Source organism: Polypterus senegalus, chromosome 12 (genome assembly GCF_016835505.1).
Source record: "Polypterus senegalus isolate Bchr_013 chromosome 12, ASM1683550v1, whole genome shotgun sequence".
Lineage (NCBI taxonomy): Eukaryota > Metazoa > Chordata > Cladistia > Polypteriformes > Polypteridae > Polypterus > Polypterus senegalus.
This window is the reverse complement of record NC_053165.1, coordinates 107439899-107452605: the sequence shown is the minus strand read 5'-3', so window position 1 is coordinate 107452605 and position 12707 is coordinate 107439899. Positions and strand designations below refer to the sequence as shown.

Below are 12707 nucleotides of genomic sequence, written 5' to 3'. Positions count from 1 at the left end.
CCAGCAGCAGTATACTGATACAAAGAAACAATATTAAATTAAATAGTAATAAAAATGAAAAAATGAAAAAAAAATAAATAAATAAAAAAAGCAGACAATAACTTTGAAGAATGTTAGCATTTACTCCCCCGGGTGGAATTGAAGATCGCATAGTGTGGGGGCTGAACGACCTCCTCAGTCTGTCAGTGGAGCAGGACAGTGACAAAAGTCGGTCACTGAAGCTACTCCTCTGCCTGGAGATGACACTGTTAAGTGGATGCAGTGGATTCTTCATGATTGACAGGAGTTTGCTTAGTGCCCGTCGCTCTGCCACAGATGTTAAACTGTCCAACTTTACTCCTACAATAGAGCCTGCCTTCTTAACAAGTTTGTCCAGGCGTGAGGCGTCTTTCATCTTTATGCTGCCACCCCAGCACACTACCGCGTAGAAGAGGGCACTTGCCACAACTGTCTGGTAGAACATCTGCAGCATCTTACTGCAGATGTTGAATGATGCCAACCTTCTCAGAAAGTATAGTCTGCTCTGACCTTTCTTACATAGAGCATCAGTATTAGCAGTCCAGTCCAGTTTATCATCCAGCTGCACTCCCAGATATTTATAGGTCTGCACTCTCTGCACACAGTCACCTCTGATGATCACAGGGTCCATGAGGGGCCTGGGCCTCCTAAAATCCACCACCAGCTCCTTGGTCTTGCTGGTGTTAAGGTGTAAGTGGTTTGAGTCGCACCATTTAAAAAAAGTCTTTGATTAGCTTCCTGTACTCCTCCTCCTGCCCACTCCTGATGCAGCCCACAATAGCACTGTCAACAGTGAACTTTTGCACGTGGCAGGACTCCGAGTCATATTGGAAGTCTGATGTATATAGATTGAACAGGACCGGAGAAAGTACAGTCCTCTGCGGTGCCCCTGTATTGCTGAAGACAATGTCAGACCTGCAGTTCCCAAGACGCACATATTGAGGTCTGTCTGTGAGATAGTCCACAATCCATGCCACCAGGTTTGAGTCTACTCCCATCTCAGTCAGCTTGTGTCTAAGGAGCAGAGGTTGGAAGGTGTTGAAGGCGCTAGAGAAGTCCAAAAACATAATTCTTACAGCACCACTGCCTCTGTCCAGGTGGGAGAGGGATCGGTGTAGCATATAGACGATGGCATCCTCCGCTCCCACCTTCTCCTGGTATGCGAACTGCAGAGGGTCGAGGGCGTGGCGGACCTGTGGCCTCAGGTGAAGCAGCAGCCGCTCCATGGTCTTCATCAGATGTGACGTCAGAGCAACAGGCCGGAAGTCATTCAGCTCACTAGGACGGGATACCTTTGGGACTGGGGTGATACAAGATGTTTTCCAAAGCCTTGAGACTCTCCCCTGTTCCAGGCTGTTCCTGCTATATGTACAAAGAAAAACTTTGTAGCCTATATTCTAATAAATATGGCCTTGAAGCCAAACAAGTTTTTCTATACTTCTGATCACTTTTGATGATATTCCCCAGGCAATCTCTTGTCTTCTGGGTTCAAATATATATTATTATAACATTGTAGTGCCGAGAGCCAGAATGGATTCTCTTTGCTCTTTACATGGCTCGTTATTGTTAAATGGATTGCTTGCCTTTGCCGCACTAGATAGAATTATGTTACATCGCAGGCTTGCTGTTTTTATAGGTGCCCTGCCACTGGTGATGGAAAGTCGGCTCATGGTATGGGTGATCCCTGGCTGATGCAACTTTCCATTGTCATTACTATATAATATAATACTAAATACTATATAATACACAGAGATAGACATTCATTCTGAATACCATTTTATTTTTCTTGTGGAACAGATAACACAAATTTACAAAATACTTATGATGTACTTATTAACTTGAGTGATAGTTTTTTAATTCTTAGCTAAATATTTGTGAAGCAGCAAATCACATGTGAACTAATAAAGAATGATGGACTATTGACAGAGTTTAAGTTTCTTAGTGGACATGGGTAATAACTGAATGGTGTGAATAGCTTTAATTTTTTAGAGCAATGTGGGACATAGTTTTGTTCTATAAAAAGTAATTGTTTAGAAATAAACAAAACATAAATAAGACCCGCTATGAGCTGCAATATACTGTGCCAGCCATACACAAGCACTCAGACTGCCCTTTCTAAATATTAAATGTGAAACATTATTGTGATTTTTCTCCTTTTTTGTTTTTAATTAAATTAACTTTCAGTGGCAAAAGGCTTCAGGGCCATAAGTTGAATCCAATAATGAAACTATTTTTGTTTAGGTTGTCTGCAAATAGCCATAAATATCCTGTCAGAAAGTCAGTGAGTCAACCACGGACATTTGGCTTTATATATAAACACAAACATGCATATACACAATTCTATGAATTAAACAGAAATAAATTGCTCAAAAAAATTCAAGGAACACTTTGAAAACACATCAGATCTCAATGGGAAAAAGAAATCCTCCTGGATATCTATACTGATATAGACTGGGTAATGTGTTAGGAACGAAAGGATGCCACATCGTTTGATGGAAATGAAAATGATCAACCTACAGAGCCCTGAATTCAAAGACGCCCCAAAAATCAGAGTGAAAAAATGATGTGGCAGACTAGTCCATTTTGCCAAAATTTAATTGCAGCAACTCAAAATTGTACGCAGCACTTTGTATGGCCCCTGTGTTCTTGTATACATGCCTGACAACATCGGTGCATGCTTCTAATGAGATGACAGATGGTGTTGTGGGGATCTCCTCCTAGATCTGGACCAGGGCATCACTGAGCTCCTGGACAGTCTGAGGTGCAACCTGGTGGCATTGGATGGACCAAAACATAATGTCCCAGAGGTGTTCTATTGGATTTAGGTCAGGAAAGTGTGGTGGCCAGTCATTGGTATCAATTCCTTCATCCTCCAGGAACTGCCTGCATACTCTCACCACATGAGGCCAGGAATTGTCGTGCACCAGGAGCCACTGTACCAGCATAGGGTCTGACAATGGGTCCAAGGATTTCATCCTGATACCTATTGGCAGCCAAGGTGCCTTTGTCAAGCCTGTAGCGGTCTGTGTGACCCTCCATGGATATGCCTCCCCAGACAATCATTAACCCACCACCAAACTGCTCATGCTGAATGATGTTACAGGCAGCATAATGTTCTCCATGGCTTCTCCAGACCCTTTCACTTCTGTCACGTGCTCAGGGTGAACCTGCTCTCATCTGTAAAAAGCACAGGGCACCAGTGATGCATCTGCCAATTCTGGTATTCTATGGCGAATGCCAATCGAGCTGCATGATGCTGGGCAGTGAGCTCAGGGCCCATTAGAGGACAGGGGGCCCTTGGGTCACCCTCATGAAGTCTTTCTGGTTGTTTGGTCAGAGACATTCACACCAGTGGCCTGCTGGAGGTCATTTTGTAGGGCTCTGGCAGTGCTCATCCTGTTCCTCCTTGCCCAAAGGAGCAGATACTGGTCCTGCTGATGGGTTATGGACCTTCTATGGTCCTCTCCAGCTCTCCTAGAGTAACTGCTTGTCTCCTAGAATCTTCTCCATGCCCTTGAGACTGTGCAGGGAGACACAGCAAACCTTCTGGCAATGACACGTATTGATGTGCCATCCTGGAGAAGTTGGACTCCCTGTGCAACCTCTGTAGGGTCCAGGTATCTCCTCATGCTACCAGTAGTGACACTGACTGTAGCCAAATGCAAAACTAGTGAAGAAACAGTCAGAAAAGATGAGGAGGGAAAAATGTCAGTGGCCTCCACCTGTTAAACCATTCCTGTTTTGGGGGTCATCTCATTGTTGCCCCTCTAGTGCATTTGTTGTTAATTTCATTAACACCACAGCAGCTGAAACCGATTAACAACCCCCTCTGCTACTTAACTGACCAGATTAATATCCCATAAGTTTCATTGACTTTATTCTATACTCTGATTAAAAAGTGTTCCTTTAATTCTTTTGAGCAGTATATTTTGGTTTCTCCCAAGGTGTACAGGAACTATATTCTTGAAGTATTATTTATAAGGTTTTGATGACAGATAAAAAGTCAGCTTTCCAGAGTTATACATTTTGCAGAAAATGTATTTAAATACAAGAAATTAAATTCTGTGGTCATGATTGGTTACCAGAAATAATAGTCAGTAGTCAAACCTGGGTAAATCCAGGTAATTGATGCAAACCTGGTGGTCATTGTTTTTGAAAATCACTTTGGCTCCGACAAAATCATTCAGCCATTTTCTAATCCTTACTTAACCCAAATTTAGTGTTATGTGGTAGCACTGCATAGTCAGAAAGTACCAAGCTTGTGCTAGGAACTATCCCTAAGTATGAAGGAAGTCCACTGCAGGCCAAGTGAAACACACTCACTTCAGCTAGTTCAGAGGTAAAACACACTGTGTGTCCACTTTAATAGGTACACCTATCTATTACCAGGAAGGACTTCCTTTTATGTCCAGGACTGCCTGAATTTTGAGACATGAAATGAACATGAATCATAAGAATTTAGTTCATTCTAACTGAAACCAGCTGTAAAGAACTTGTCTTTATGACATGGTACATTATTCTGCTGGAAATACCCATCTGAAAAGGAGAAGTATGTAGCCATAAAGTAATGCTCATGGTCAGCAACAATGTTTAGGTATGCTGCGGCATTTACATGGTTTTCAAATAGGTCTTGAGACCAAACCTTTGCCAACAAAAATGTACCTATTCCATTACAGCCCTATACCAGCATGTACCATTGACTAACATCTTCATGCTGTAAAAGAATTCAAGATCCATCACACTGGGCAATATTTTTCTAATCACAACTTGTCCCAGTTTTGGGAATCGTGTGCCCAATTGTAGCCTCACCTTTCCATTCTTAGCCAGCCAGAGTACAACCCATTATAGTCTTCTGCTGCCATCACCAAACACCATCTAGTTCTGAATAATTACACATTAACAGAAGTGCCTTTCTTCACGCCACTGTTATAAAGATGTCATATTTAAGTATTTGTGGCTTTTCTGTTACCCTTGCATTAACAAGGTATTTTCATCCACTGGACCGCCTGCCACTCAATGCATTTTTTTATTTATTGCACCACATTCTTTAAAGTGTAGAGACTTTTGTGCATGAAAACCCTAGAAGGGCAGCTATTTGGGATTTTGGAGCCACCAAGTCTGTTGCTAGAAATCATGGAGTATTCAGAGTCTCTGCGATCATGTGTCTTGATCATTGTCAAGTTTGTTCAATAAACTAAATCACATGACCAAATTCAGATTTTCTAACTAAGACATTTATCTGGGTCAGACATTTTTAGCCTCCAGTAAGCAAAAAGTCTCTCTATTATATAAAAAAAATCTTTTGAAGCAACAAGACTTTTTAGGAGACGAGACGTGACATGACTTTTTGGAAAATATATATATATATATATATATATATATATATATATATATATATATATATATATATTTTTTTTTTCTGCGAAACGAGAATATTGCCATGATATTTTTAACAGTCACACCATCCTAGCAACCATTTTCAAACAAGATCATGGTACTCTCACCTCTCAGTCTTGTGAATGCTTTTGTCAGACACACTTCCTGCACTCTCAGCTTTTATAAATTTTAACATTTTCCTCACTTTAAGTTCCCAATTAAAGAAGGCATATTATGTCCAAATCTTAATGAAGAATTTTATCACAAAGGGTTATCAACAGAAAAAATGAGTACACAGGAAATCCTAGCACCTAGAAACAAGGAAGTCAAACGAATTAACGGCAAAAATATTAATCGTTAACACGGCAAAATGGTTAAAATGCGTATCAATAGACTATGCTGAAACAGTTGGTGGTGATCGTGCAGAAGATGAAAACAATATCCCGAAAAATATCTACATCCGTTAACACCGTCCGGTCTTCCACAGCACGAATTACTTTAGAAAGAAGGATGTATCCAAGAAAGATAATGTATTAAATCTTCCGCAGATAACATTAACACCAAAGGAAATCTCGATATGCTATTCATATTAAAACGTTAACAGTTTCCCATTAGAATAACTTTTGCAAAGACAATTAACAAATCACAGAGCCAAACATTCGAAAGTCATTTTATTTAATAGAAAGAAACGAAATGCAATCACGAGCAGTTATAGGACGTGTGGATTCAAATGTAACATTTCATATAAAAATTAAAATCTGTTTAAATTGTACATCCACATCCCCATACGCGAGCGGAAGAACCGCAGAGAGGCTAGTGCGTAGAACTGGCCAGGGAGTTGGCGAGTGAAGCAAGTAGGGGGCAAAGCCCCCTAGTAATGACATATTTTAAACCAACACAAACGAATGTATTGAGAAACAACTAAAGTTTTTTCCTTTTTTCCCTTTAAAATGTGGTCATGTCTGACACAGGCACATCAAAAAGTGCATAAAAAAAAACAATAAAAAAGCTGTAACTGAACAGAATCAGAGGTAGTAAGCAATACTTTTCCCCACTTTTGAAATATAAAAAAGATTACATTTGGTCATATCTGTCCTAGGCACATCTCAAAGTGCACAAAATAAAAAAATGCACAGTATTAGCAATAACATTTGTTTCCCTTTTGATATAAAATAAATATTTTGGTCATATATGACATACATAACAGAGTGCATTTAACAGAATAAAAAATAACTATCAATGCTATCAAAGCCATCAGTACACAAACCCATAACACGTGCTAACAGTAACTAACAAACACACATGAATAAAACATCTACGGATTCTTTTTGAATCACCACTTAGTTACACATCCCACATTATGTTGATGTTGAGACGTGTCTTGCTACTGCATGGGCTGTGGGGAGTCTTGAGGGAAAGCACATTTTGAGGGCTCTGGGCCTCTCCCTAAAGAGAGCTCAGCGACACGATCAGAAGTGAGGAGGGAGCGAATGGTAAAAGATCAGGAAGAGCAGGAAAGCGCAAGGCTACTTTTTTGCTTGTTTGTTTTGAAGGGGTCCCACACCGAATAAAAAGCCAGCTGGCATTTTGAAGATTCCCTGGAGAAGCAGCTCCTATGTGTCTTATTCAACAGGTTGTCACAGTAACACAGACTACTGCCTCCACTTCTATATATACACAACACACTTCATGGTAATAAATAATAATTTTTACATTTATATAGCGCTTTTCTCACTACTTAAAGTCTTTTCCATGCTGGGAGGACCTGGGACGTCAACCTATGATCTCCTCACTGTGAGACAGCAGTGCTACCACTGTGCCACCTGCATGGATTGTGGGTTAAATATTGCTAGGATATGTGGAGTATTTCATTCATGGTCTGTACTACTGTAGAAATTTACTGTATGTAGGAATGTGTTTTTCTCTGTTTTTTCCGTGTTTATGGTGAGACCATGGGCTGGGCCACATCTGGCCCTTAGGCTGCCATTTGAATAGGTCGACTCTAAACCACGTCTACACACTACATTCAGAGTTGCAGCCACATGACTGACTATGTGGAAGAGAAAGTTATTTGTGATAGCAAGCATTGTTGATTTAATAATATGGTCATAAAACTTTTCACTTCATGAAAGATAAAAGGATGACCAGTACAAAGATAGACAGTACTATGCACGGGCAGTAATCAGGATAAGAATGCAGTTTGTATGGTCATGAAGTAAGTCATTTTGTCCACAATAAGGAAGGCAGTCAATTCTATTATAGCAACACCAATTTGCAGGAGTCCATGTGACATACAGGAAACACATTTTATATGGTTCATCTGTCATCTATATGCATGCACATGAATGTAAAATAAGAAGTAGAAAGAGGAAGCTTTTTTAAGAGTTTATGTATTACCTTAAAATATTTAAACATTTCCCTTGTGTTTTCCAGCTATGGTCACGGAGCAGTAATGTGTTTTGTCAAGTAATTTTTTTCTTCCCAAGCACCTAATCTTAGCGTCCCAGGTAGGATATTTTTTTAATCAAATGAATTTGTAAAGGGAACAATCAAAAAATGATGTCAATCTCTATGTGTGAAAGTACAGATTTGCTGACATGCAGAAGCAAATCTAAGCAAACACAGGCTGATTGTGCAACAATATCGTCTAAATCTGCAAAAGAAGAAGTTATACCTAAGACATTGCCTGGAAGTATTTAATTCAATTAATTTTTGTATAACGCACGTCAATGAGTACAGTTTCTCAGCACTGTTAACAAGTTCAAAGGCAAAATGCAATTACAGCTTTACAAATCACGAATTACAAAATGCATACACAAAGGATACAGATTTGTTTAAACACACAGTAAAAAAAAAAAAAAAAAAAGCAGCTCCAAAGTGATTTCTCATAAATAGAAACTGACAATATCTGTCCATTAGCATTACAGTTGAACTTCTGTCTAGTTGACAACAGAGAAGAGGAAGAAAAAAAACTCCATTCAGCAGTATCCGTAGAGAAAAAAGTCAGACACGTCAAAGCCCTGGAGATCAAGGACAACTGGCTGCCCCCCCCGATGCTGGCCGTTCTACAGCAGTCTGTGCTGGAATCTCAGCAACACCAACTCAGTTCTAGTGCTGCCTGAAGTTGTACCGTCACAGTTTGACCAGGGCTTCAATCTTAGTTCTAATTATTTCTAATAATTTATTTTGATGTTTTTTTGTGAATTCTTTAATGTTTCATCTTATTCAGTATGTTTTTATTTTCTTTCTATTTGCAAGTTATTATTCTTTAACCAGTATTTTCTTGTTTATGAATTATTCTATTAGGTAAGAAGTTCAGTGTAATTTGTTCATTTTCTTGTTGGTTACTCATTGGACCAAAGGGTTGAGGACCACCAGTGCTGCAGCAGAGAGACCACCTTCAGCTTTATTTAAGAACTAAGAAATCTCAGCAGCAGCATTGAGGTGTTTATTCACTTTTTCTCACTGGGTTGTCAGCTATGGTTTTGATTCTAATTTTTTAAAGTGCTCTTCTCTTTTTGAGTATTTGGGTTTCCTTTAGATTGCAAATTGTCTTAGTTAGCTTTTGGGTTTCCTTTTGTAGACAACCCTTTTAACTCATCAAGCCAAATACAAATCTGACATCATGCTTGTTGCAATCTGTTAATTACGAAAGCTATTTCAGCCACCACAAGCCTATATGGGCATTTTTGTTTTTTTTTTTTTAACATGTTGCTGTAAAATGCTATTTAAAACATTCATTTTCTGCCTCCTTCTTTTCTCCGTTAGGGGTTGCCACAGCATATCATCATCTTCTATATCTTTCTGTCCTCTGTATCTTGTTCTGTCACACCCATCACCTGCATGTCTTCTCTCACCACATCCATAAACCTTCTCTTAGGCTTTCCTCTTTTCTTCTTTCCTGGCAGCTCTATCCTTAGCATCCTTCTCTCATTCTACTAATACACATAAATTACTTTCTGCCATCAGTTATTTTTAAATAAGTCTAATTTTTACAAAAATATTTAATACGCAAAAATGTGAAATATGTCCCTTTGATGAAGTAAATAAACAAAAATTTAAATTGCTCCAGTTTTCAAAACAGTTGCCCAAGTTCTCAAACATACCTGAATGTTATATGATGAATACATTTCATAACTTGTTACTATTTTGCAAAGATCAGCTTTCATTCAAATTTTAACATGCTTTTTTTTTTTAACATGAATCACAAAATATACAGTACATACAAGAAAACACAAAATGCAACCAACAAGCATAAACAGACTGGGCAGCACAAAGACAGGAATGTACATTTATGAAAATTCCTGATGTAAGTAAAACCATTACTTATTTATAGTGCAAAAAATATAACACAGAATTACTAGCTTTAAAAAGAACACTATGAAGGGCTACATAACAATAAGTAACTGCAAAAGAAACGTTGCTGTGTTTTGTGCCATCTACATGCCGTAGTGATGTTCTGTTGGTCTGCTTTCACAGGCAATGATTACATGTTTTAACTATATAAAACACTAGCAAAATACCCGCACTTCGCAGTGGTGAAGTACTGCCTTAAAATTTTTATTAAGAAGAAAATTAAACCTTTTTAAACTGAGGAAAAATATACCAATAATTATTTGTTAAGGATCTCTTTGTATACCACATTGTCAGTTCGGCCCTCTGGTTGTAATATGACCAAGCTGTGCGCTGAGCTTACTCTTGAGCATGTAACGTACAGTTGGCCATGTGAACAGTAATCTTGTGTCAAATCTCACAGCTTGGATTGCTGCTGTCATAATCGGTTTGAGTTTCATGGTTTGTTTCAATTACAACAGTATTTGTAGGACTTGTGTTGAAGTGACATTCGGCATCTGTCAAGCGTTGTAAGCATACAAGTGGTTTAATTGATAACTTCGCATCCAGCTTTTGAGAGTTTAAACATTCATAAACATCAAACTGTCCACTACTGAAATTGGCAGTTGTCGAAAGGTGTAAAGTATTTGGCCATTTCGGTACACTTGAAAGCGACAACCGAAAAAATTCAGCGGCAGCATTCAACTCACATGCAGAACCATAGGTGAAGGGCTTAAGCATTTCACTCCTATAGTTCTCCTGTGTAGTATAATTATCTCCTGTACCATCATCAGTCACACCTTGGACCTGTCCCAGTCATTCAATACAGACACAATGTTCCTCCGGATATCAAAAGTGAGCCTGATATGGCTGTGCAATATGTAACAAAGAGAATGGAAAAGGCAGGTGCCATCTCCGGGCATGGAAACCACTCGGTAAGTGACAGTTATTTGATCGATGGTGATCACCTTGATAGACATATTAATGGGGGTACGGTTGTAACGATAAAGGAAATGGGTATCTGAACAATGTAAAGTAAGTCTAAAATACCTACACAATAACTATAATCATAATAAATGAACAATAAAACAGCGGAGAAGCCATGGATTAAATAAGAAGGCTGTAGTTATCAGCAGGGAGACGTGAATCCCGTGGTGAAGCAAGGAAGGGAATGTAGAGACTGGAGCGACAGACGGCCTTATATAGGCAGGCAGCTAACAACGTGGTAGGCGTTGGGATGGGGGACCCAACGCCGCCTCACATGGTGACCAAGCTGCAGGCTATGGACGTATATATGTACGTAAGTAGGATTCAGTTAGCGCTGGGAACCCACATACCAAATTTCTTGAAGATAGGCCCATAAGTAACAAAGACTGTTGGAAAGTTCAATATGGCGGCTGACAGTGGCGCCATTCCACGAAATAAGTACGTACATTGGTTTCGTATAGCGCAGGGAAGCCGCCTACCAAATTTTTTGAAGATTGGGCCATAAATAAAGTTCAACATGGCGGAAGTTGTCGACCATTATGACCGTTACGTGTAGAATTTCGAAATGAAACCTGCTTAACTTTTGTAAGTAAGCTGTAAGGAATAAGCCTGCCAAATTTCAGCATTCTACCTACACGGGAAGTTGGGAGAATTAGTGATGAGTGAGTGAGTGAGTCAGTCAGTCAGTGAGGGCTTTGCCTTTTATTAGTATAGATTACATAAAAAAATCTAATAAATGATAGCATTATCAAATATTCAAGATTTTTCAAAAGCACATATGGTATCTTGTCCTGAGATGAACAATACTGATTAAAGCATTTTAACAGAGTGCAAAATCTGCCACCTTTTTTTTTACAGAGCAAAAAATCTGCCACCTATTACTAAAGTCCTGCAGCTATTATTTGGGGTCAGAAATTGCTACACTGTTTGAAAACCAACTGTGCACGTGTTTCCAAAACAGTTAATTATAGCTACATAGTCTTGGAAGTAAATCTATTTATTTTGATTAGAAACATTAAGTAGGGCATGGTGTTTACCTTGAGGGAAGAGTACAAGGTTATCTGTTACCTAGTATACTGCTCACACAATAGAAATCTACTGTCTATCCATTTGACACGTTTTAGGTGATTTTTTGCAGAAAAAATAGTTACAAAAACAGTATGACTGTGTATATGGTTTCATTACCTTTTATACCTATATAATCTATAATGATATTCCCCTGAAAGATTCTGAGCATATCAAGAAAATGACTTTTTGCTAAAACATATTTATAGATCTTATAAGTGCACCAGTATCAGAGGTGCACCTCAGACAGTCACCTTCTGTAAAGATTTTCTTGCCAAAGTATTGTATCATGTAATGAAGATTTTTATTCTCAGTAAACTGTAAACATTGCAGTGTCTTTGCAAACACTTGTATGTACTTATGAAACCTAACCATGCACTTTCTTAAGTACTTATCCAATTCATGGTCAGAAGTAACCAGTGCCTATCCCAGATGCTGTCATGTTTCCGCCAGGGGGTTCAAATTCATGTTTTATGTCTCATTTATTCACGATGATGATTATGTGCATCACTCTTTATTTTTGGTTGTCTATGTATATTACCTGCCTTTGTTCTGTCCCATGGGTTTTGTAGGTATTCCTTCCAGAGGCGGGGCCACATTCCAAAAGTCCTCACGAACTGCCCTCCATCCTATAAACCTGGAGGGTATTGAACAGTTCATGCTGGTTCACTATGAATGCACTCTGGCTCGGCGAGTTATGTTTTTGCTGAGCTTGTGCCTTTAGTATATTTTGGAATTTTGATATAAATGCTTTGTGTTTTATTGTGTTTCTGGATTACTGTATTGGGACTTGGTTTGTGCTGGATGGCCTTAATGTTTTCAAGTAATTCTTTTGCTCCATGGAGCTTCATTGTTATTGAAGAGCATTATGTGAGGATAAACTTTGTTTTACAAAGATTTGATGCTTTCCCTTATTACTAGCCGGTGAT

General features: G+C 38.9%; 1 protein-coding gene across 3 annotated transcripts in view; it reads right to left on the bottom strand.

The window, feature by feature from the left end:
* The window catches only part of csk (C-terminal Src kinase), a 167931-nt gene that overhangs the window by 103479 nt on the left and 51745 nt on the right, over positions 1-12707 (bottom strand). The gene's annotated exons all lie outside the window — the stretch shown is intronic.